The sequence below is a fragment of the Phacochoerus africanus genome, chromosome 4 (assembly GCF_016906955.1).
Source record: "Phacochoerus africanus isolate WHEZ1 chromosome 4, ROS_Pafr_v1, whole genome shotgun sequence".
Classification (NCBI taxonomy): domain Eukaryota; kingdom Metazoa; phylum Chordata; class Mammalia; order Artiodactyla; family Suidae; genus Phacochoerus; species Phacochoerus africanus.
In genome coordinates, this window is record NC_062547.1 from 113108191 (window position 1) to 113133158 (window position 24968).

Genomic DNA, 24968 nt, shown 5'->3' on the forward strand with positions numbered 1-24968 from the left:
TTGGATGCACTCAGCTTAGTCTGATCTTTAGATCATCAAGTCCCCACTTGCCACAGCCACCCTGATTTCATTCTTCTGGGGTGGCACCTAGAACTGGTATTTTACAATGCACACCCAAGCGATCCTAAATACAGTCAGGACTATGTACCCTGAGCCCCAGTCAATGCTTTCCTGCTGAGCATTTTATTGCTAAACTGGAAGTGATGTCTGTGCATCAAAGCCAAGACCACATGTCATTGTCATTACCGGAAGATGTTACCTGAGCTCTTACTCTGCGTAAGCTACAGCACTGACTGAAGACACAAATATAACTTGTTACGTCCTAATCAAGGATGAAGCCAAGTTACAGATAAGATTACAAATTAAACTCCAGGCCATCAGCCGTGCTATGTAACCTTCATCCACTTTCCTTCATCCACTTCCCCCTGAAGGTTGCTCTTTCAGATCTAAGTTTCTCTTACTACTTTGTCTCTTTCCGGTTTTGGTATTTAGATACTGCTTATGCTGGGAGAAAAACAATCCTGCATGGTTTATCCATTATTTTACAATATCCTGTCATTGGCTTGGAGGAATCACGTAATTTGTTTTCAGGGGTTCGTTCTATAAAACACACTTTAACATATCATTCCATTGCTTAGGGTAGGGAGATTTAATCATAGTATTTAATGAAATAAAAACTAAATCAGAATTTCTTCCAAATGAAGTGAGAGAAGTGATGAAATATGACTACAACTGTTCATATCTAAAAATACTGAGATAAAAATTATATACACACACAATGACTTTTAAAAATATAAAACTGAGGCAGGCAGGTGTATGACCACATAATGCTGGGATTTTCCTTACGACAAATAAGAACTAGGAGGAACTTGGTACAAACCATCTCTCTTTATGCAGTTTAATGATTAACAGACCTAGTCAGACTAGGAAGAAATTAACTCTCGATTATGAAAATATAACATATCACAAATACCCTGCACTAAAATGAAAAGTATAGTACTCAAGAGAGAGCACAGTGAAATCTTCTATTATAGCACATCGGACAAGAATACTTTGTCTCCTTGAGACTGAAACTAGAATCCAAAAACCGACAGCCTTGGGAAAGATGCATCAACAGAGCTCTGACTCTTCCAATTTCTATTATTATTTTTTTTAATGTTAAAACCCTTGCCATAATTAAGCAGATTTTGAAACAGGAAGAATTACCCATGTCACTTCTAAGAGTGCTTTGGGGAGAAATTTTTTAAAATTTTTATTATGGAAAATTTTCAACAAACACAAAAGTAAATATATATATATGTATATATATATATATATGATAATCTTCCATGTATCTATTACCTAGCTTCAACAATCAACGCATAGGCAAAATTGTTTCATTTAGACCCCTACCTATACCCCCCGGTCTAAACTGCACACACTGACTGGACTGTTTTATTAAAGCAAATGCCAAACAGCATGACATATCACTGGGGGTGGAGGCTGGGGTTGGCATTTCATCAAGTTATTAGCCTGCACCTGAATAATTGGGATTTTGTTTTCTTTTTTCAAAGCATAGTTCTTTTACATTTTTTCATTCCTAACATTTTTTTCTTTTATGTTTTAATTCTTTTACAAACTTGCCTGGACAAAAAAAGCTTCTTTTAGACTGGCATGGCAAGGTGGTGGTTGACCATTCTTTATCCATGGGTATTTCTGATATATACTCTGGAGCTCTATCATACAGATCATCAGGTAAGAAATTACAGAGATACAGGGGTTTACTAAACCCCCATTTGTAGACATGTTCTAAACAAAGCTATTAAACGTGTAATTTTTCTGACATTTTGATGTATCAGGAAAGTTCAATGTCAGTGCAGCCTCCACTTTTACATACATTTGACAAAGTAATAAATAGTGTAGGCAGATGCTTTTCACATATCTAAAAGTCAAGGCCCACATAAATAGGAACGTTTCTTATATTTTCCTTTAACTATTTAATCAAATATATATTTTTAATATATATATTTTCATAGGATGTTCCATTTTTACATGTAATATCTTCTTTTAATATAATGCTTGTGATAAAAAAGTGGGTAGGTATTACTGTTCTTCCAGGAATCTTCCTTTAAATTGTACTTCTTTGTACTATGGCATTATCCTAAATAGTTAAGTTATGGCAATGTTAAAACAAAATGTGGTGGTAAACCAAAATTTATTTATTTGTTTGTTTGTTTGTTTTGTCTTTTGTCTTTTTTTTTTAGGGCCGCACATGCCGTATATGGAGGTTCCCAGGCTAGGGGTCCAATCAGAGCTGTAGCCGCTGGCCTATACCACAGCCACAGCAACACGGGATCTGAGCTGTGTCTGCAACCTACACCACAGCTCACGGCAACGCTGGATCCTCAACCCATTGAGCAAGGCCAGGGATCAAACCGCATCCTCAAGGATACTAGTTGGGTTCATCAACCACTGAGCCATGATGGGAACTCCAACACCAAAATTTATATCTGATAGTCACAGCCAACCAATTTTTGGATCCTACCAGATCCTACCAGATCAAGCTCACTTCAGACTAACAGCCTTTAGCTCAAGAAAGCATGATCCCTTCAGTGTCCTAGTCAGGGCTGCAGTGCAGAAATTGAAGAGTAAAAATTAGCAAGTAGAGATTTTCAAAGTTATATTAAAATTAGGCTAAAATTATCATTATGATTAATTCAGTATATTTTAAAATAAATTTTAAAGATTAAAAAAAAGAATAACTCAGAAGGCTTGGCAGAGACAGAGTAACACTGATTCCCTAACAGAATAAACACTGATTCATAAAGCTGGCTTGTTTTTCTAACTATTCAAGAAGGTTTCAAAATTATTTCTAATAAAGGTGAGTGACATGGTATCACAAAAAATTGTTTTTAAAAAGAAAATCTTCCATTTTTATGACAAATAATTTTGATTTTTTTAAAATCAGTGAAATGGTGTGTTTTCTTAATATGGGCATTGCTTTAACTCAGAAGATATTGTGGTAGGGCAAAATCTGTGTGTGTGTGTGTGTGTGTGTGTGTGTGTGTGTGTGTGTGTGTATTAGCTTCCCTTCCTCCCTTTGAAGCCTGAGATAATTCATTTATGAATCATTTATCTTCAGGCTGAAGATTGCATTTAAAATTGAATATTAAAATATAAACATAAAAGACAAAAAGCATACTATAAAACTTATTTAGATATTTCTATAAGTCATGCATGTTTAAAGAAAATGTTTTTTAAGCTGAGAAGGAGGCAAAATTAATCTATGCTGTCAGAAGGAATGATAGTGACTACCCTTGTGATAGGTAATGACTAGAAAGGGTAATGGGGGGTGAAGACTATGGGGTACTAGCAATGTTTCTTGATCTGGATGGTTATATGACATATTCAGTTTGTGGGGATTCACTGAACGTGTGTGTTCACTGTCACTATACTTTACGTAGAGGTTTTTTCCAAAAGCAGAAAATGAATTAAAATGGTATTAGACCATTTTCACACTGTATCACCCAGCATTTGCTTATTTCTGAATTTTATATATGAGTACATATCTTCACACATATATAAAATATACAGAAGTGGTTGTTCTAATTTCAATGGTGTACGAGGCCAATCATTTCCCATTTAATCTGATTTATTTAAAATGCATGCACTTTTGAGGAATTAGAAATAATTTTGAATGTGATTTAGCTTCCATCAAGGGTAAAGACGGCTAAATAAACTCTTCAGTACAGGATATTTAACCTATATCAGGTGAATCAAAAGAACCGAAAATAAGGATATATTCCTCATCAATTCCAGTAGGCCTTGTTTTAGAGATTACAAAACTTCCCTTGCTTTTTTTTTTTTTTTTTTGTCTTTTTGACATTTCTTGGGCCGCTCCCGCAGCATATGGAGGTTCCCAGGCTAGGGGTCCAATCAGAGCTGTAGTCACTGGCCTATGCCAGAGCCACAGCAATGCAGGATCTGAGCCGCGTCTGCAACCTACACCAGAGCTCACGGCAACGCTGGATCCTTAACCCACTGAGCTAGGCCAGGGATCGAACCCGCAACCTCATGGTTCCTAGTCAGATTCGTTAACCGCTGCGCCACGACAGGAACTCCAAAACTTCCCTTACTTTTAAGGGAAGAAAAAAATCACCTGTCCTTGAAGAGTTTGTACATACATATGTACCAACGTAAACAAAAGCTTAATGAACTCAAACTTTTGAGGGGTTTATAAATTATTCAAGATTTTTAAAACAATTATTTTTTTGAAAAGTGATATGAGATGTAAGAAATGTAAGTAATCTGGTCTCATTTAAAGTTTAATTTAATAAAATTATCAAATAAAAATAAATGATATTAAATAAATTAAATAAATAAGTAGTATTACATCAATGAGCATTTAAATTAGTTCTGTGAAACCTAGTAAAAGGCATAAAAAAGCTGTTCTAAAAGAAGGTGAAAGTTCTGGACATGGAACCTGGAAAATGAAGAAATGCAGACATGGAAAAATGCAAACATTAAAGGAGTCAAAAAATTGGAATTCATGGCTGATGAAGTACAATGCGGTAGCTGAGTCTGGAAGAGACACCTCACCACAACAGAGTTAGATACTCAAACAAAAGAAGCTACTTAATTTTATGGTTAGCGTATGACCAAAAACTCAGCAACTTGAACCATGCTGAAATGCTCATAAATCATTACAAATTCTGAATGTTCTCATATCCGCCGAGCCTGGTTTTCACCTTTGTTCATGTGACACTGCTCATTCTGCTGCCCAGTTTTCTATGCAAACCCTTCCTTCCTTTTTCCACCAGCCTTTAATCTTCACCCTCTCCAAACCCTTCTCTGATCAGACTCTTGTACTCAATTATCTTTTTCCTTTTCTGAATTTACACTAAGAACTTAACTTTCATGTAAAAGGTGTTTTTTTTGAATGAAACTCTCATTTTTTTCTGATGGAAAAAGTAAAGAAAGGATAAATCTTATCTAATACATTTTTTCACTGAATTTTCACAACGGTCTGATTCACAGATGAAGAAATTGAGACTTAGGGAGACTAAATCATTTGCTTGTCTTTACACAGATATTAAGAACCAAGATTGGGTCCTGAACTTGGGCCTGCTAGACTCCAAAGCAATAAAGCCTCTGCTTTCAAGCAGATGGTGATTTGGGAAGACAGAGAGAATTATATTTTACCATGATACCTCTCCTAGAAAATGGAATGCATTACTAACTTCACTACTCCTAGCACATTACCTGAGACAGATACAGATATAAAATATTTGAAAGAAGATAAAGAATTTGCACACGCTTGTACATACTGTCAGCGGAAGGACAAGGACTAGAAACTGTCTTCTGGCTCCTGTGCACCATGCTCCACTGAACACTCACAGCACAGCGTTCAAGGGCAAAAGATTATCATCTAAGCCGACAGCATATTGTAGTGGAAAGAGTACCATATTTAGGATCAGAGAGATGTGGGCTTAAACCTTTTCTCTACCATTAATTTATACCCTTAGGCAACATTTTCAAATATTCTGAGCATATTTCCTTATCATTATAACAATAATAGACAGATTTTGAAGGTCCATAATGTGAAGACTAAGGGATCCAGCACATGTTAAATTACCAACAAAATACTCAGAGCTAGTCTCTCTGCTCCCTCCCAATTTATATGTAAGATTGAAATGCTGAACTCTGGTATTCTACTGTCACTGCCTCATTTCCAAGGGTTCATCGTGAAGTGCAGCCCAGAAATCAGATGGATGTCTCTACAGGGGATCCACTCCACATGGGCTTCCGTGACCCCTCTAGGCATCCTAATGAGAGAACAGTGCTCCATGCTATTCATTACCCAAGAATATTAAGGAGACGGCATCTTGAAAACAATTTGAAGAATTCATTACCATATCAAATAATACAGGTTTCATTATAAGAGGGCAAGGAGTTATGAAGGAGATGGTTTCCTTTTTATTTCTGCTGATTTGCTCCTATCTGTCTTCGAAGATATCAGATGAATAGTCTTGTTTATTTATAAATGATACTACAGCTGAGAACAAAGGACGAGATGATAAAAAGAAAGAAAAAGCCTCAGAAAGATGAAGAAGGAGGTAAACTTAAGGTCTTTTTACTAGATGGATGAATTAACACCCTGAGTCACCAGGGCAATAAAATGAATAAAATCCGTTTCCAGTGACGGGTTGCATCTTTGCCACAAAGAAAGACAAAGAGAAGTCACACTGACATTCATTTTTCTCATACTTCACTAATTTAGAATAAATTCAGAAATGGAGTTTTACATTAAAGATAGTTAATACAGCCACCTTCTCCAATATACTGGACACTAACCATGATAGCCACTAATGCACGTAACTAGTGAGAACTTGAAACACAGACAGTCCAAACTGAGAAATGCTGTAAAGGTAAAATACATACCAGATTTCAAAGACTATGTATTAAGAAAAATGTAAACGGGCTCAGTTATAATATTTTTAATTGATTGCATGATGAAATGATAATATTGGGGATATATTTTATTTAATATAATACATTAAACGGAATTTCACCAGTTCCTTTCCACTTTTTTCAATATGATACTAGAAAACTTTGAATTTCATATGTAGATCACATTTTTGGCTTGCATTACGTTTGTATTGAATAGTGATGGCCTAGAATGAGAATCAAAGATATTTGATATTGAGGCAAGTGACAATATATGAGAAATACTCTCTTCAACTCAAACAAAAGGGGCTAAACTTCATTAAGGATTCTATTTGCAAACTGTTTCTTGAATCACAGATGTTGATGTGATTTTATACTACAGGTATTTAGCATGTGACATTGCTACCTGAAACATTTTTGTTCTTCAAGATTATGATCTACAAAGATTTAAAGAACTTATTTTTAAATATATGGCTACTTTATTCTTAATACATCTTATAAATGTAAATTCTAATAAATAATACAAATTCAAATTCTAAATGACACAGATGTCACTAGAATATGGAGCTCATACATATACACACATATATTACTCAAAAAATATATATATAATTTTGAGGTCAGAAATCAAAGACAAAATCCCTGAGAAAACTGAGATTTGTCACTTCTTTTGTAAACTGCTCCAGTATCTTTCTGATCTCTTCTCAGTGCAACTCATCCTCTATATGGCTGCTAGAGCTCTGTTTTAGAAGGTAAACTTGATTTTGTCAATTTCCTCCTCAAACACCTTCAATAACTCCCAACATTTATAGCATAAAGTCTAAATTTTTTAGCACTAAAGCTTGCCAACATCTCACTGCAAACTAACTTTCCACTCACTCTCATCTCTGAGAATTCTCCGATGCAGGTGAAAGCCTTGTCCCTTTCAATCATATCACACTTGTTCATGGCTCTGCTGCCCCTGTCTTCCTTCTTGTCTGCAGGTGAGCTCTCCCTGCCTTTAGTGACATCCCCATGTCACCTGAGATGGCCTTTTCTATATTCTTCAGGCATCTGGTACAAGGATTTCATCATACATCCCCATCGCCATGTTATGTTGTACAGGTCTATGGCTCCAACCAAGACCAATGTGAGAGGGAGTAGGATGAACATAAGAACCTTGGTATCTTTACCTTTGTGTCCCTAGTATCTAGTACAGTGACAGCATGAACTAGATGTTCACTAAGTATTTATTGGTTGGAAGAATTATGGATTTTTCCTCCATCATCTTAGGCACTAGCCACATAAGACTCATATACTTCGGAAACATCTAACAATTTCCTACATCCCTACTGTCCCACCACAGCTTGGAATGCTTTTCTTTTCGAAATTTGTCTACATCTGGTTTTAGCTCTAGCAGAATAATGCATATTTATTGTTTAAAAAAGTTAAACCAGTAGCTTCATGCTGTATACTTCCTCGTTTCCAAATCTTATTCCCTGAAATGAACTACTTCTGATTCCTTTGGGTGTTTCTTCTTATTCTTCCCTTCATTCTTATATTTCTCTAGCCTTGCTCTCAAGGAGGACAAAGGCAAAAGAAGGCAGGTCTAACAACCTTCATGCTCACTAAAGTGTCTTGCAGAGTACTTTACACATAATAGATACTCAATAAATACTTGTTAGTTGATTAAATGAATAGATAAGTGATTATTCGTGCTCTTTGGTGCTTGAGCACAAACTACTCAACATTCTGAAGTAGAGATGCATTCATATACCACAGGCAAAGCAAAGAAACAAGTTGAAATGCAGTGCCAATTAAGAAGTAGAAAAGAGATAATGAAAGGCAAGACAAGGTAGGTAAAAAACAGGAAATTCTCCAAACCAAAAGGTCAAGGTAGTCACATAACAGAAGTTAAGCAAAAGAGATCTAAATTCTTATAAACTCAGATTTGCCTTCTAGCTAAATAACCTTGGGCCAATTACAGAACTTTCCGGGGTCTCAGTTTTTTTTATCTATAAAATGGGGATAGGGCTCCCTCCTTTCCAGATTTGCCATAAGTGTATGGTGTGCTCTAAAACGGAAGCTGCCTTATTATTTCCGTGTATGTATATGGGAATAATAATAACAATAACAACAACATCACTCTGGCAACCTTGAAGATGATTCTTACACAACAATATCACTCTGGCAGCCTTGAAGATGAGGCCAACTTCTGCCTTAACCAGATGATTCTTACACACTTACTGCTCAGGCTTCACCAGATTGGGGTAGAAACATAAAGAAGTGGTTACACTTGGTAATGGGAAGTATGTGGGGAGGACATGAGGACAGGTTCCTTCCGTCAGCATTATTAAGGCCAAATTTTTCTCACATTTATATGTTCATCACCTCTGTTGTTTGCTTGTTTGTTTCAGAGTGTGACGAGGAAAATCAGGTCTGTTCTTCATATGGTATACTCAGAAGCACAATGACAATATTTCATATATGACAATGGATATGTGATTACTGCTAAAATTTAATATGTATGCTTGATGGAAAAGTAAATTTCATAATATCCTATACTAATGTAATCCATGCCCTGAATAAAAACTCTATCTTCAAGTTTCTATTAAGGTAGATAAGCCAGAATCTCAAGACAATAAAATCTCACTAGAGGATATCATATAGCAGAACCTTAAATTGCTCTCAACATTTCCATGATGATTCAGTGCATTAATGATAAGTGATTGCTTAAAAGCATTTAAATCAACCTTAAGCTCTTGAAATTCACTACGAACAAAAACAATATCCATTTAGGAAGATCTTGCAAAAATGAGTTTGTTGTAAAGAAAAAAAGAGAAATATAGCACAATAAATTATTTTAAAGCATTTGGCCAGTGAAGTAACACCATCTACTAGGTGGAATATAACATAAGCCCTGGGTTCACAAAGCGCTCGTAGGTGACACATAATCACAAACACCTGTGCTCACTTCCATTTACCATGGACACATGGAATTATGAAATAACTGATGTGCATAATCATTAAACTGATCTAAAAATATAAAACCTCAAAGGAAATAACAATATTAAAATGTTGTCCTCATAACCCTAAATAACCTGAGTAGAAGAAAGAAAAATTCTCTTCATATATGGTAGTAGACTTTGTTAGTTTTGCAATATTTGTATGTACAACAACTGTAACTATTTACCAGCTACAGTCTAATTCAGAGAAAATAAAACTCCAAACAGAGAACTAAGGATGGTATGTGTGGATATTTTTATGTTTTTAATGAAAGCATGACAAGCCAAAACCAAGTATCCAAAATGGAACTAATTTCTAATTAAATGACTTCATCATTACAAAATTTTAGAGTTAATGCTCATTACAATGACCAAAATAGAATTTAAGTAATCAGAATTTAAATATCTGAGTAAATGAAAAATGTATTTCTTTCAATCTTTTTCTTTGGCTAAAAGCACAGAAAAGAAATTAGTTTCTTTGGTTTAGCTCTCTTGGGATTAGCTCTCCTGTGTTCTAGAATAAAAAAATAAACAAACTACAAACTAACAAAACCATTCCCTTTCTGAATGGGACTACGACCTTCTGTTAACTTTCTAGATGTGTTCTCCTAAAATGGTACAATAACCATGTTGCTAGGCAACGTTGCTTGTAGTATCAATGATCCCCTAATTGGTAGATGGCATCTGTCTGGTTTGAGAGAACTGTAAATATATGATGGGGACACCACTGCTGAGATTCCCTCCGTACACTAATTATAAGTGAGCAAGTAACATTTAGGGATGCTAGATTCTATACCTATTAGTTCTTGGGGTTTGAAGCTTCTAAGCTAGGGCAGCACCTGTACCCATGCTACATGGCTCTCATTTCCTTATACGTGAACCTTCACTTGGTGGTGAAAGATGCTTCCCTATGGTGGGATGAACTGGGGCATGAGCCACTGCAAAGCCTCCTACAGAACAGGACCGCCTCTAGGGCAAGCTGAGATTCCCATCCTTCACCCTTTCTAGCAGACTATGATAGCTAAATGTCTAAATGTTTACTTGAACCTAATACAACCTCATGGTAGGTGGGGTACTTAAACGTTTAACATTTCTTTTGGTTTTAAGTCTATATGCAGCCCAGGATAAATAACATATTGTTAAAATCACGAACAAATTAATTTTAATAACACTGTAATTTACTCATTCATCTAAGAATATTTTGGAAGATTCATTGTAGCTGCTCTGTGATGGACTGTAAAGTAAGAAGAAGACAAATAAGGGATATAATTAAGGGGCTTGTGCAGTTACCATGGAGCTACCTCAACTTGAGATACATTTTGAGGGTAGAGTTGACCTGGCTTGTTAATGGATGCTAAGGAGAGGTATGAAGAAAAGTAAAGCATCAGAGACATGTCAGTTTCAGCTGCAGTCACAAACTGAATAGTGATGCCATTTGTGAGTCAGAGAAGACCAGCAATGGTAACAAAGAAGTGGAAGATGTGGTGAAGAGTAAAGAGCCTTCCACTCTGCATTTAGATTAACCCACTAAAAAGCAGGTACTTACTTAAGCCAGTGTGGGGAAATGATGCTTTGAGAATAGTGATAATGAGAATCCAGTTTTAAAATCGGCATTACATACTTAATTCCTTTTATGGGAGGCAAGAACAAATAAAGGAGAAAAGGCAGGAAAGGCAAAACACATCTTTAAGTGTGCAGCACATCATGTGTTAAATTGAAACAACCCCAAAGTTCAACTTCCTTCACTGTTCAAGGAGAAAATCCTTTACTATGTACTCCAGGATAAAGGATTTGCAACTATATGGTGCTTGAGAAATATGCTATTGCTGTAATTTAACTCACTGTATGTGGGCTTCAAGATGCACAGTGGCATTCCAAACCAACTTTTAAAGAAAATTGCATGGAATTTTCAAGACATCAGGAGCATTCTTAAAAGTTATGCAGAGAAAACGGATTTTTGATAGTTATGAATTACATTTAGTGCTGCCAGATTGCAGGGAACGCTCTTTTTGCTTCAGTATGGTTAGAATTACTGTTGACAAAGTTTTAATTTAAATTTTTAAGGATTTAAATGGAAGAATATAGGTCACTGAATTTTCATTCACTGTGTAAGGATTACTAGCGGCAGAAAGCAGGCTTTGTTAGTGAGGGTCCAATTTTGGTCTTGGAGTCCCTCTTTTCTACAGTGGTTAGGAACTGAGTATGTGTTAGCAAGAATAATTTAGCTCTCAGTCAGTCAATCAGTGGACTGAACACGCACAGTTAGAAACCTCCCTGGCACAGAACAGAACCTCAGTTTAGAAAATACTAAACATATTTGGGAGACAGACTGAAGTCCGCACAAATCATATATTACAATCACAAGATGGAAGGGATTCGATCTTTCCTAGCAGGTTGTAGATTTAGATAGATTTGTAATAGTCCGAAAATACTCTCCACAGCTCCAAATTCTAATTCTAAAATTTTCAACTGGCTTCCTGAAGTTGAAAAAAAAGAGGTAAATGTTTGCAGAGCCCACCGCATGTAAAAAAGTGTTTTAAGAGCCTCACGATATATCAGGAAACCTTAAGGAACTGCAGTAGGTGTCTAATTTAAATGCTGTGTCTTAAAATAACTAATTTAAAAGTATATGCCATGCAGGCTATTAAAGATAAATGTAATTTTCTTGAATAAAAAGTTAAAATTCTATTTTTTCATAAATCTGAGAAAACAGCTTCCAAGTCAACATTCTATTTAACAAAAATATGAAGTGTGTGCTACATGAGAAAAGCAGCATAATTACTGAAAAGCTTTTTCCACATAATTTACCTTTCTTCATAATTTTGTTTGCAGTGGGGGGGGGGGGGAACCTTTCTTCAGGTTTGTGCTGTGTTTGGTGCCCTCTTTGTCCTCACTGCCCCCAGTTCTAGAATCAGTGTTTTCCCCCGCTGACTGATGAATGTGATGGATAATACTGAGAATGTGAAACACATACTCGCCTATATTCCCTGAATTTGCTCCAGCCTCCAAATACTGTGGAAGCAAAAGATCATGACATAAATTTTACGAGAATATGCATATCGGAAGTAGAGGGCTGGCCTTCATAAGAATACATTTTGTAAGCATGTAAATAATTAATAATGGTATATTGGTGAGCTATGACAATAAAAAAAGCCCCAAATTATGTGCAGATTTCAGCATGCCTGCTAACCTCATCTCCCTTTCTGCCACTCAAGGAAATTTATCAGAATCCAAGTGACTGAAAAGAAGAAATCACTGAATCCGTTCTTATTTATAATTTTTTAGGAAGAAAATCATTTGCAAACCTTAATTGCAAGGTGTGTTGTAACGGCAAAGTTGAAAACGAGTGCTTTAGAGAATTTCACCCAATTTCGTATGTAAACCAGAGCAGAAGGTATGATTCTCATAAAAAGCCAAGTACATTTGCCTAAACATAAAATAGGACTGATTGAATTTCAAACTCTTCATTTATTTTGTAGAGCTGAAATGTTAAGTTCCTCATTGCTGTTCAGACTTGGCTTGGCTCTTATTTATGATGATATATATGTATATATATCATATATGTATGCTATTATGATATACATGTGTGGTATTATCATTCATATATATATATGTACATGTATATACACATATATATATAAAACAGCAGTCTGTCCTTATCTGTGGGGAACATGTTCCAAGACCCCTAGAAGATGCCTGAAACCCTGGAAAGCAGCAAGCCATATACATGTTTTCTCCTATACACACACACCTATGATAAAGATTAATTTAAAATTAGGCACAATAAGAGAGTATCCAAATTGCCAGCATCACTACACTTGTCGTTTGGGGACCTTTGTTACATAAACTAAGGGCTACTTAAACACAAGCACTGTGATACTCTAATAATGAATCTGAGAACCAAAAGGGCTACTACGTGACTAATGGGTGGGTGGGGTATGCAGCCTGGACACTCTGGGCAAAGGGATAATTCACCTCCTGGCTGGGATGGGATGGTGCAAGATCTCATCATGCTACTCAGAAAGTCACACAATTTAAAACTTGCAAACTGTTCATTTCTGGAATTTTCTACTTAATATATTTGGGCCACAGTTGATCATGAGTAACTGATACCCACAAATAAGAGAGGAACTACATATTCTCATTCATTTAAAAGAAGTTTCTGGTTACCACCATAGGATATAAGTGATTCAAAATTTCAAATATATTCCCCTCAAGCAGGTTCCGAAAGTGTCACTCTAGATGGTTTTGTCTTGGTCATGAGTACTGTCTCATCCTCAGTACCACAAAGCAGCATCTTTGGACTTCAAATCTCCAAATCTGATTTTCCCAGGCTGACTTTGGAAAGATTCTCAGACAGAGGGCAGAAAAGGGGTTGGATCCTATGAGGGCATTATTGTGATTTTAAATCTAAAAGAACAGAAGAAGTCTTTATGAGAGGAAATGAAGTATCTTCAAAGCAAAACTGCTTTCTTGGAGAAACTCCTAGAGCCATATGTGAGGAAAGAGATAGTAGAAAGAAAAAAAAAATGGGAAAGTTAACCTAAGAAAGAAATTGAGATGATCAAAATATATATACAATTATCACTTAACAAACAGTACCTAGTTAAAATACATATACAATTATCACATTTCAAATACTGCTTAGCTAGTTTTCTACATATTTTATTTTCTGCTTCTAAGAATTATTTACCATATGAAAGTATTCTGGCAAGCAAAATTTACATTATATCAGTATGAAGGCCGTTAATTTAAAAATATATATATTTTAATACATATACCTTTTATATACATGATATATATATCATATACATGGCTTTTTAAATATATATATTATATATATAAATAAAAAAGTACCTCAACTCCCTAAAAACAGGGAGAATTTTCTTTTGTTTACTCCTTATTTCTAATTTGTAAAATTCTCTTTTCTCTGCTCACGCTCAGTCATTCTCAATGAAAGACAAGTTGCTTTCAGGCATTTGGCATGCACAGCACACAGAGGCACATAGGCTGAATCAGCCACGTCAACTCAACACAATTGTTTGAAAAGTTGAAAAGTTCAAACTATTTATTTAATGTCATGCAAATAAACCCAAGAAAAAGAACACATTTGACAGATAAATTCTAATTGACTGAGTCTTAAAAAGTCAAGGGAATGTTTTAGGATAAGGGTTAAGATGAACAGTTTAATATTTAAGTTAAACCTAAGTTTGACTTAATTAGGTAATTAAATTATTCAAGCTACTTTTTTTTTTTTTGCCTCAGGAGAATGTTCCATCTAATATCTACCCTAAAGTAAAATCAAAAAGAGAATCTGTTTGATTCTCTTATTCTCAAAGATATGAGATGAAAGGAATATTAACCTCTTATTTCATAGATAATAAGATCAACATATGGGATTTGATGAGCTTGGGAAGGTTGCACCTTCTACCTTGAGAATAGTGTCTATTTTATACCAAGAAAATCCATCAGTTTTCTACTCTAAGGCAAATCACTGACAGATCTAGTTCTTATCTATACTTTGGAGGGGAAGATGAATTAGAGCAGTGTTTTTGTTTCAAACTGCTAGTTATTCTAGTAAGTGATGAAATCACTTTAGGGAGAATCCAACAAGCACTTTACATGAGACATATATTTTTCACTGTAGAACAAGAAAGTTTAAAAGCCCCTGAAAGAGATTATGTAACATCATATTGTTTGAATACTTTTCTATTTATTCCCAAGTGGGTCCAAGAGGTCATATTTTAACATCTACCTAAAACAAATGCAGAACATCAGAGACAAAGAAAGAAGAAAATCCCCAGAAAATTAATAGGGTAGCTAAAATGTAGAAGTACTTCTTCCCAAGTTCCATCCCTAATTTATCCCAAAGCAGAAACAGTGAGTAGAATTAAGAGAATGTTGGATACAGAGACACTGCAGGTTCGGCTCCAGGCTGTCACAATAAAGTGAATATTGCAATAAAGTAAGTAACATGAATTCTGTGGTTTCCCAGTGCACATAAAAGTTATGGTTATACTATACTGTAGTCTAATAAGTGTGCAATAGCATTGTTTAAAAAAACTAAGGTATATAACAATTAAAAAATACTTTATTACTAAAAAATGCTAACCATCATCTCAGCCTTCAGTGAGTCACAGCAGTGATATCAAAGATTGCTGATCACAGATCACAATAAGAAGTATAACAATAAAGAGAAAGTTTGAAATATTTTGAGAATTACCAAAATGTGACACAGAGACACAAAATGAGCAAATGCTATTGGAAAGATGGTGCCAATAGACTTGTTTGACATAAGGTTGCCACAAACCGACAATTTGTAAAAACTGCAATATCTACAAAGTGCAATGAAGCAAAGCAAAATAAAATGAGGTGTGCTTGTATAAGGAACTAGATGTTTCCAGTGTGTTGAGAATCCCTAAATGAGGACTTTCTAACACTCAGTTGGGCTGATGTTGCTGAGTTGTAACGGAAAGTGTGGACTTGTGATGAGATCTACAATAGGTTTTAAGCTGGAGGTATAAAAGGCAGAAAATACAGTGATATAAGATTCAGAGTGCAGCACAGACTTAAAAGGTAAAGCGGGTTTTTTTTGTTGTTTTTTTGGTTTTTTGTTTTGTTTTGTTTTGTTTTTTTGTCTTTTTAGGGCTGCACCTTTGGTATGTGGAAGTTCCCAGGCTAGGGGTTTAATCAGAGCTGTAGCTACCGGCCCTATACCACAGCAATGCCAGATCCAAGCCGTGTCTGTGACCTACACCACAGTTCACAGCAACACTGGATCCCTAATTCAATCAGTGAGGGCAGAAATCAAACCTGCAACCTCATGATGCCTAGTCGGATTGGTTTCCACTGCGCCACGACAGGGAACTCCAAGAAGATAAAGTTTTTTAAAAGCCTAATTCATTCAAAGAACCAAAGTCCTCCAGAAAGAAGGCTGATGCCATGTCTCCAGCATGAATTGCACAAGATGAGCCTGGTATGTTTTAATATAATCAGCCCATGTCAAATGGACATGGGAAACAATTTAAAGAAACTTCTGCTACCAAAGACAGGACAATCTGAGTATCAATTTTAAAAATAACTACAATGGATTAGTGAGTCTATAATGATAACTTTAAAAAACCAATAACTCATCATTGATCATTTTTGGATGATAATATAAACTAAACTAGTATTTCGAAAACACGTAAATAAGGAGAAAGAATCATGTATTATTCCTTCCTTTCCTATATAAACCGAACTCAAGTAAACCAAGAAATCAATAAAGGATAGCTGCTGTTAGTATAATGAAGTCCTTGCTAGTAAGTAAAAAGAGCTAGAACTTCTGATAAGGCTTAATCTCATCAGTGTTAGTGGATATAATAATGTGAGCCTAATTAGTGAAAGCCATACAGTAAAATCAATTAGTTTAATTTATATTTTGCTATGAATGTTGCTATCAATTTCTAATGGGAAACTTGGCACATGTTAGTTTTGTTTGTTTTTTTTGTTTGTTTGTTTTTTCCCCCCCTGAAATAAATAAGATGCCAAAGATCTTAAGTAGGCTAATTAATCAGCAAATAGTGAAGAAGATTTAGTCAAACACACAGCCGGGGAGGACAAAATTATCTTAAAGAGAAGTTAAGTCCCAAGAAGCACTACTAGGTGGAAGAGATAAAGTTTTAACGCTTTGGAAGGAAGAGATGTAGCCCTTGGCTTTTTAACCCTCTTTTTGCTCCTACTTTTCATGATACCTCAGAGGATGAGGAACACTGAAGGTAAAGAGCAAAAAGAAGGCAGAGAGCAAAGCCACACAGAAGAGACTCAATTAGGAGATTCAATCTCTTAGGAGATCACTTCTCCTAAGAGAAGTAAAGGGCACCTGATGCAGATGATGACATTGAAGCCCCAGGAACTTCTGAGCACAGGTTTAAGGGAGAAGAACTTAAGAGAACAACTGCTTATGTTTTTGAGAACAGTACAACTGTGTGTATCTAGAAATATCAGCACTTTAGAAAAACGCTATGAAATCAGGTCATTTAGTATTGGGTAAAATTACTTTTAAAGGACTATTTAAATGAAGAAATTCATTTCTGTATGAAAAGCAGAGAAGTTTAAGAAGTTATCTGCACATAATCCAATACATGATTTGGAATAGGAATATTATTGTTTAAAGTTCTGCTAATTAATTAAAACCTGCCTGGGCTCAATGTTCTCACCCATTAAAAAAGAGTAGTAGTATTTCTGCCTCCTTCATAAGCTTTTGGTAATAATTTAGAAAGAGAGTGTAAGAAGAAAAATTAACTCATGAAGAATTATATACAGTTTTGAAATTATGAAGAAAACAATTGTTGAATACATGAAGACACACTGAATATCAATGAGTCTCTAACTTCCAGCTAGGGGATATTTGATCATAGAACACAAGTGATATTTGGTGCCAGCACAACAAAATTATAGCAAATAAGTACATTAAGCCTATTAAGTTCTATAACTATATAATTAGATTTCATATGGTACCTTCTCTTTGACTTTTTTTATATATACACAGAAAAACGTGGTATCATGAGATTCAGTTATATTGTTTAAGCTTTGACGACTAGGAAAATCTAAAAAAGCTTTCTAATAGAAAACACTTCTAAGCACATCACTGACCTATGAGGGTTTACCCAAGAGACTGATTTAATATTGAATCCCTTCCATACCCTTTCTCACAAACTGTGTGAACCTGAGGTTTTCCTGGCCTCAGTTTCCACATCTTTTAGCTTGAATGCTAATAGTACATATCTAAAGTGCTAATAGTACATATCTCTTAAGGGAATTAAGAGAATAATGCCCATAGAAAAGAGCCAATAAATGTTAATTATCCTATTAATATTATTATGAAAATTTGCACTTGACTTCTTTCAATTGAACTGGGTACTGATTAGTAGTTAGAACCCAAAGTAGGGTTTCCTTTTATGTATGTTAAGTTGTTACCATGGGAATGGTGAATAAGACAGGAAAAGTTGAGATGAAAGTTGGAACTTACCCTGAATTTTCAACTAGAATATTTTCATAAGGTTTCTTCAAAATTTGCCCGTGTGTGCACGTAATCACTTTGGATGATTTCTGTTCTTTCTTTAGATTAACCAATGCATACAAACTCATCCATTCAGACACCTGTTCTTGCTCTAAGCCTTTCCTAGGGCTGTACTACCTCAAATGCCCTTCCCTCTCATATGGGTCCTCCTGTGTTTCTTCCAGCAAAAACCCTTCCCCAAAGATTTTGATCTCTCAAGACTTTGTCCTCCTTAGCCTCTATATCACATAGGGCTCATTTTTTATTTGACATCATCATGTTGCTTAATACATTGGGAAACATTTTCAGTGCTTTTATCTTCTTTCTCTGTGTAAGAGCACTTCTCAATCATCTCTGTATTCTCCACAGCACCCAACAAGCAACATACAGTAAACACTTGCTGAATGGAACAAGAATGGAACAGGTCCAGTATAAACCCAAGGATTAGAAAGAAATTTAAACATTTTAGAGGTCAGTTCCTTACCCACTGTGTCCATCCTTCCTTACTCTTTAAAAGAGATTGTTTTAGTTTGAATAACTCTTATAATAGAGAGCTCACTACCACTCGAGACATCTATTTACAAGAAGTTTTAAACATTAAGAAGTTGTCTCTTTCAGGATACTGGAAATCTATTATTATCTATTATTATGTCCTGATGTTTGTTGCAATCTCCTTTAGATCTACACATCGCTGATATAACACTGATAATGATTGATGAAATCTCTATTCATTCTACAGCGTAGTTCAAGGAAAATAAATGCCTAGCCCGCACATTCAAGGGTACTAAGCAATGAGGAGTCCAAAAAATGTCTTTTTATGTGACTTGGAACAACTTGTTTTTTATCTATGATAGAACTGTTTCATGAGATTCATTTTAAAAATAGTTAATTAAAATTAAAATCAAACATTCTATTTTAGGAATGCTAAAAGTAATTGAGAAAAGGAAAGTGGAAAAGTTAATATTTTAGTTGATAATTCAGTTAAATATGGAAATTTAGTTTACTTATAAAAATTAATAAACTGATTTGGACCAACATTAATGTATTTGGAAGTAAAAGAAAGTTCAGGGTCAAGCACAGAAATTGATCCATTTCTCTTTTAAATGTAAGTTAAAAGATTTAACTTAAAAAGGCTCATCATATATGAAGCTAGAATTGGCCTTTGTACTAGTTACAGGAGACCTAAAGAAATGTCTTAAGAAGGGCTTCTCAATAGATTTGAGATGTGTAGTCTATTACGAAAAGCCTATTATAATAAGCACTTATTGTTCAGTCTTTTATTTCAGTGTTATACAGTTGCAGTCTTAGGATGACCTAGGAAGTAGGGAAGAAAAAACAATTTTCTTCGTTGTTGAAAAAAAAAATTAGAAAAATTTGAAGTTAAATACTAAATTCGGGGTGAAAAGTCATGACCATTACAGAAAAGAAAGAAAAAAGAGAACATAAGGATTGCTAAGTACAATAGTAGACATATAAACCCAGCAGTGAGGAACTCCAGGAATTAAATAAAGAATTAGAAGTGGAGAGGAATAACTTTTAAGGTGGACATATAAACAAGGGAAATGGCAACAATAGAAGATTTAGCAATTTAGTGCAATTTTGTTAGAAACAATAAAAGCTATCTATATTTAAATGACAGAATGAAGATAAAGTGAGAATAATCAACAGTAAACAATAAGGCATTCTTTTTGACTTGCAAATGGATTTTCTAAAGTTCTTCTCTGTCATTTTACAACTATTAGTTATTCCTGCTGACAAAAGGAGTTGAATCATACCCAGCAATCTTGGAGCAGTTTGAAATACAATTTGAAAATGAAACAAAACATAAAAGGAAAGAACCAAGAATTTAATTGTAAACGGGACATCATTGTATGTAATGCATACCTAATAATATGAAAAATAAGATGATATGAGAAAGAGCAAAATTATTTTGGGTATAAGATTCTTTTCTTGAATCATGTATCAGTGTTGGTTTGGCAAGGAAAAAAAATGAAGCACTCTTGATGCTAGTGTAACCCAGAGTGCTTATTGGGATTCCTTTTTGTCTCTTCTGTGTGCTGACTTTGATAATGTATCCTGGGTCCCAATTGGGGTTAACCAATAGCTAAAGAGGTCTGGTATCCCAAGAAGAGGTAGCGAACGTACAACCTATTAATCTTTCAATAGCGTTAGAAGGTCAACAAGGCTGGGGTGAGGCACGGGTTAGACCAAAGCAAAGATTAATGTCAGCAGGCACTCCCTGCCATTCTGCTTGTCTGGAAGAAGGAGATGCATTACCTTCCCCCCCCCCCCGCCCCCCACTCCACCAGCTCTTTTTTTAATAAGCAGGCCAGCCCTGCCTTTCATTCCTAGGATGAAAGCTCCAGGAATGTGGAAACTGCATCTCCTACGTGTAGCACTGGGCCCAGCACACAGTAGGTACTGAATCAATATTTGTTGACAGAATGAATATATATCATACCTGTCATGTGACAAGCCAACAGAAATTACATCTCACAGGATAACCACGGGACAATGACCACCTTGTCTTGGAAGACCTTTTGCTTAGAACAATGCAAAAGCTTTTGTAGCCCACTCTGGTGTTAGGTTGAAAAGCCCCAGATCAGGCAGCAGAGTATGTGCAGGCAGAATAAGGGGCAGTCACAGACTGTTCCGGGAGAGCAGCCCCAGAACCTGTGCAATTGACCGAAGAGAATATGGAGGGGTCCAGAGTGAGCCTGTAGCTTGTCAGTGACCTTGGAGGCCCCAGACATCAATGTCAATAGGTGAATGTTTACAGTCTTCTTTAATTAAAAGGCTACTTGACAACTTGAGATGGGAAGCAAAAAGATATCCTCTAGAGTATATTTCAAGGGTCCTCAGGAGTGCTAAAGTTAACAGAAATGTAATAACAAGCCAGAAAGAAACCTGGGTCCTTTTTACAACTCTCCCATGACACTGCTAACCTTCACTACGGAGGGGCCATTGGAGATAAGGGCTTTATTCATCCATCCTATTTATGATACCGCACATTCTATGCCTTGCACCCTGATAAAGAATGACTCTGACCTCCATAGGCTTGAGTGATACAAGTTGATTTCTCCTCCTTGTCTTCCTTTTAATCCTAAGGATAAACTTTTCTAAAGGAGGACAGTTTTCAACAGAAAAGTATTTGAAAGTGACCAGAAAGATGCGTTGGAAATTATTAGGTGATGAATTATTATTAGAACAAAGAAAAGCCTAAGCAGAGCCAAGAGAAAATTATCCAAATAAAAATGAAGGTAACAGAGAGAAGAGACAGCGAGGAAACCTATGATAGGCAGACAAAATAAACGTTTTAAACATTTTGCTGAATCTTTTATTCCTTATTAATAAGCATCTGGTTTTGATGGCTTAAGTGTGGAAGCCAACTAGGCAGGTATAGACTAATACAGATCAAACTTCTAAATAATGATTCCCACAAACAGAAAGGCACCCTTAGAGTAGGAGGCAGGCTGATTCTTCTTCAGAAAGAGGTGATGCTATAACAACTGCCAATTAGTGAGTATCCAGTATGTCACCAAGCTCGACACAGATGTTTTATATTCATTTTCACTACCTTTTATGTTTATGTTGTTTATTATCATGTGCTTAACAGATGACAAAACTAAGAGGTTAAGTCATTTGCTCAAGGTCACAAAGGAAAGAAAAAGCAAATTCAAACTTAACTCTCTAATTCCTTAGTTTGAGTTTTCTTCTACGATATAGCCTATAACATTTATTTGTTTAGTGATAGAAGAGTGACAATATTAGATTTCTCTTTAGGGAGCAATTTCCCAAGACTGTATTTTCCATTTAGCGGTGCCTGAATTATTGATTTGTTTATAATTGCTATCCTTTACCACAAAGATCTATGTTCAATTTGGGGAATAAGAAGCCTATTAGAATGATAGTTTTCTTTGTGACAACAATATCATATATCAATTAAAATGAACATAACTTCATAACAGCCTGTCCAGGTGTTGCTAAATACTATAATACCACATTCAACATCTGTGAGAATCTTGACAAAAATTATAAATGATAAGCCAGGCGAGCTGCTGTTTCTGAATCAATGCCTCCTGAAAAAAACTTCAAAAATTTGAGATACTGTACTGAGAGCATGTACAAACACAACACCATGGAAATGGAAAGAGGAGGTGAGAAGGAGACTAGCTAGAATATGAGCAAAGCAATAGGAAGGAGAAGTAGGGAGTGGTCTCTTGAAGGATGAAATTCCTCAGTATCAGGGTATACATCAAATTTTACAATTTCTGCAACATGGATCTACCTACAGATTATCATACTAAGTGAAGTAAGTCAGAAAGAGAAAGACAAATACCATATGACATCACTTATATATGGAATCTGAACTATGACACAAGTGAACTTATCTATGAAACAGAAACAGACTCACAGACACAGAGAACAGATTTGTGGTTGCCAAGGGGGAGATGGGGGAGAGATGGAGGGGAAGGTTGCGATTAGCAGATACAAGCTATTATATATATATTTATAGAATAGATAAACAACATGGTCCTACTGCATAGCACAGGGAACTATATTCAATATCCTGTGATAAACCACAATGGAAAAGAATATGAAAAAGAATGTATATGTATAACTGAGTCACTTTTCTGTGCAGCAGAAATTAACACTACACTGTAAGTACACTACACTTCAATATAAACACAAATTGTAAAAAATAATTTTAAAAATTAACAATTTCTAAGTAGACTCAGTAACCCAAAAATCCTACAGAAGATGTCTCTAATTATCCAGCTAAGGAAGGAAAAAGGCATCTCCTTTTCCTTCTTAAAACTGATAATTAACACAGGGCAAGGGATCACAGATAGCCTCCCGTAGCAGGACAGTTACCTTCAATAACATGCTGTTTCTCTGGTTACAGTGACTAATCCCTTTTGCTGTCTTTTTGAAAAAATTGTTCATGTGTTATTGGCATGGTACCAAGGGAAAAAAGAGGAGCTGAGCTGAGCATTCAGTAATTTCTTTTAATTTTATAATCAAGTAGCAATTATATACAATCTCATAAACTATTAACCTTTTCCCCCTCATCCTCAATTGTGTCCCAACATTCTGAAAGACAGAACCAACAGACGCACAGAGATTTTTTCCTAGGAAAGAAGGAAGAGAGAGGAGGTGCAAAAGAGAGCTTGGAAGCTAGCTGGAAGCAATGAGGTATGGAAAAAACTGTGATAGATTTGTCTCCATGGAGGAAGTCCTCAAAATTTTCACTTCTAATTCCTCTCAACTGGACTACATCAGTGGTTCTCAAATTTGACTGACATTAATTTCACTTAAGGAGATTTTATTGCTTGGGCCCCACCTCTTAGAAATTCTGATTTAATTAGTCTTGTGTAAGGTTCAGACATCAGAATGTATTAGAAGCTCCCCAGGTGATCCTAATGTGCAGAGAGGGTTGAGAACCACTGACCTAAAATATTCACAGATATGAATACATGCAAACCACATGAGCAAAGTTTTAACATAATTTTTACCTCACCAGGAGGAAAAGAATCCACAAATCTTAAAACACCAGAAAACACGAGAATATCACTAAACAATAGCAATGAACAGTAGCAATGATAACAACAAAAACTTTTTCCAAGACCCTCCTTTCAAAGAAAGGAAAGGAAGTAGAAGGATTCTGTGTGAATCTTTTCTCTGTCCCCCTTCTGTAGGAGAACAAATTTTCTCAGCATTACACACTGTGCTAATCCTTAGACAGGGTACCAGGTTCATACAGGACCATGAAGTCAAATACTAGTTCCCCGATTTACAAATGAGGAACCAGCCTCAGAGGTGGGAAGGAACTTCCCAAAGGCCAAAGAACAGTCAAAGAACAAAGACAGAATTTGATCCCACATTTGTTCCAAGACCAAAGCTTTTTCTCTTTTTCATACCTTTTGGAACATTTCCTTGCACTGGCTAACATCACTAGTGCTGGAACAGAGTGTAATTTTAGCTGTATTTTCCATTGCAGGAACTTATTCAAAGGAATTCATTCATTCAAAGGAATTTAATCCATAGCTCTTTTGGCTGTTAACAATCTGACATTGGCAGCAAACAGGTAAAAGGCAGACGTATAAGATTGGACAGGCCGATAGGGGACCTTGAACACCAAGTAAAGACTCTGGAATGAATGACTGTCCAAGTTAATTAACAAATCTATAAGTATTGAGGATATGCCAGATGTTGGGCAAAGAGAACTTGCTAAGGCCTAGACAATAGGAAGATAATGGACATTTTAGACTCACTACATCCAAGTGGCAATCTAATGGGCCAAACCAGAAAACAAACTACAAAGGGAAGAAACACTCTTCTCCTCATGGTATAATTAGGAAAAAACCAACAACCCAGAAACATTACGGATAAATCCACCTAAGACATTAGCCATTCTCAAGCAATGAACTCTGAAACAAAATTACCTTTAAGCTAAATCTCTTTATGTATTTTTTTAATTATAGTTTTCATAAGAGTTCTTCCAAAGGATAAATTTA

The 24968-nt window shown here is 35.6% G+C and overlaps 1 protein-coding gene across 1 annotated transcript in view; it reads right to left on the reverse strand.

Moving 5' to 3' along the window:
* FBXL17 (F-box and leucine rich repeat protein 17) overlaps positions 1–24968 on the reverse strand; it is a 494183-nt gene that overhangs the window by 137614 nt on the left and 331601 nt on the right. The gene's annotated exons all lie outside the window — the stretch shown is intronic.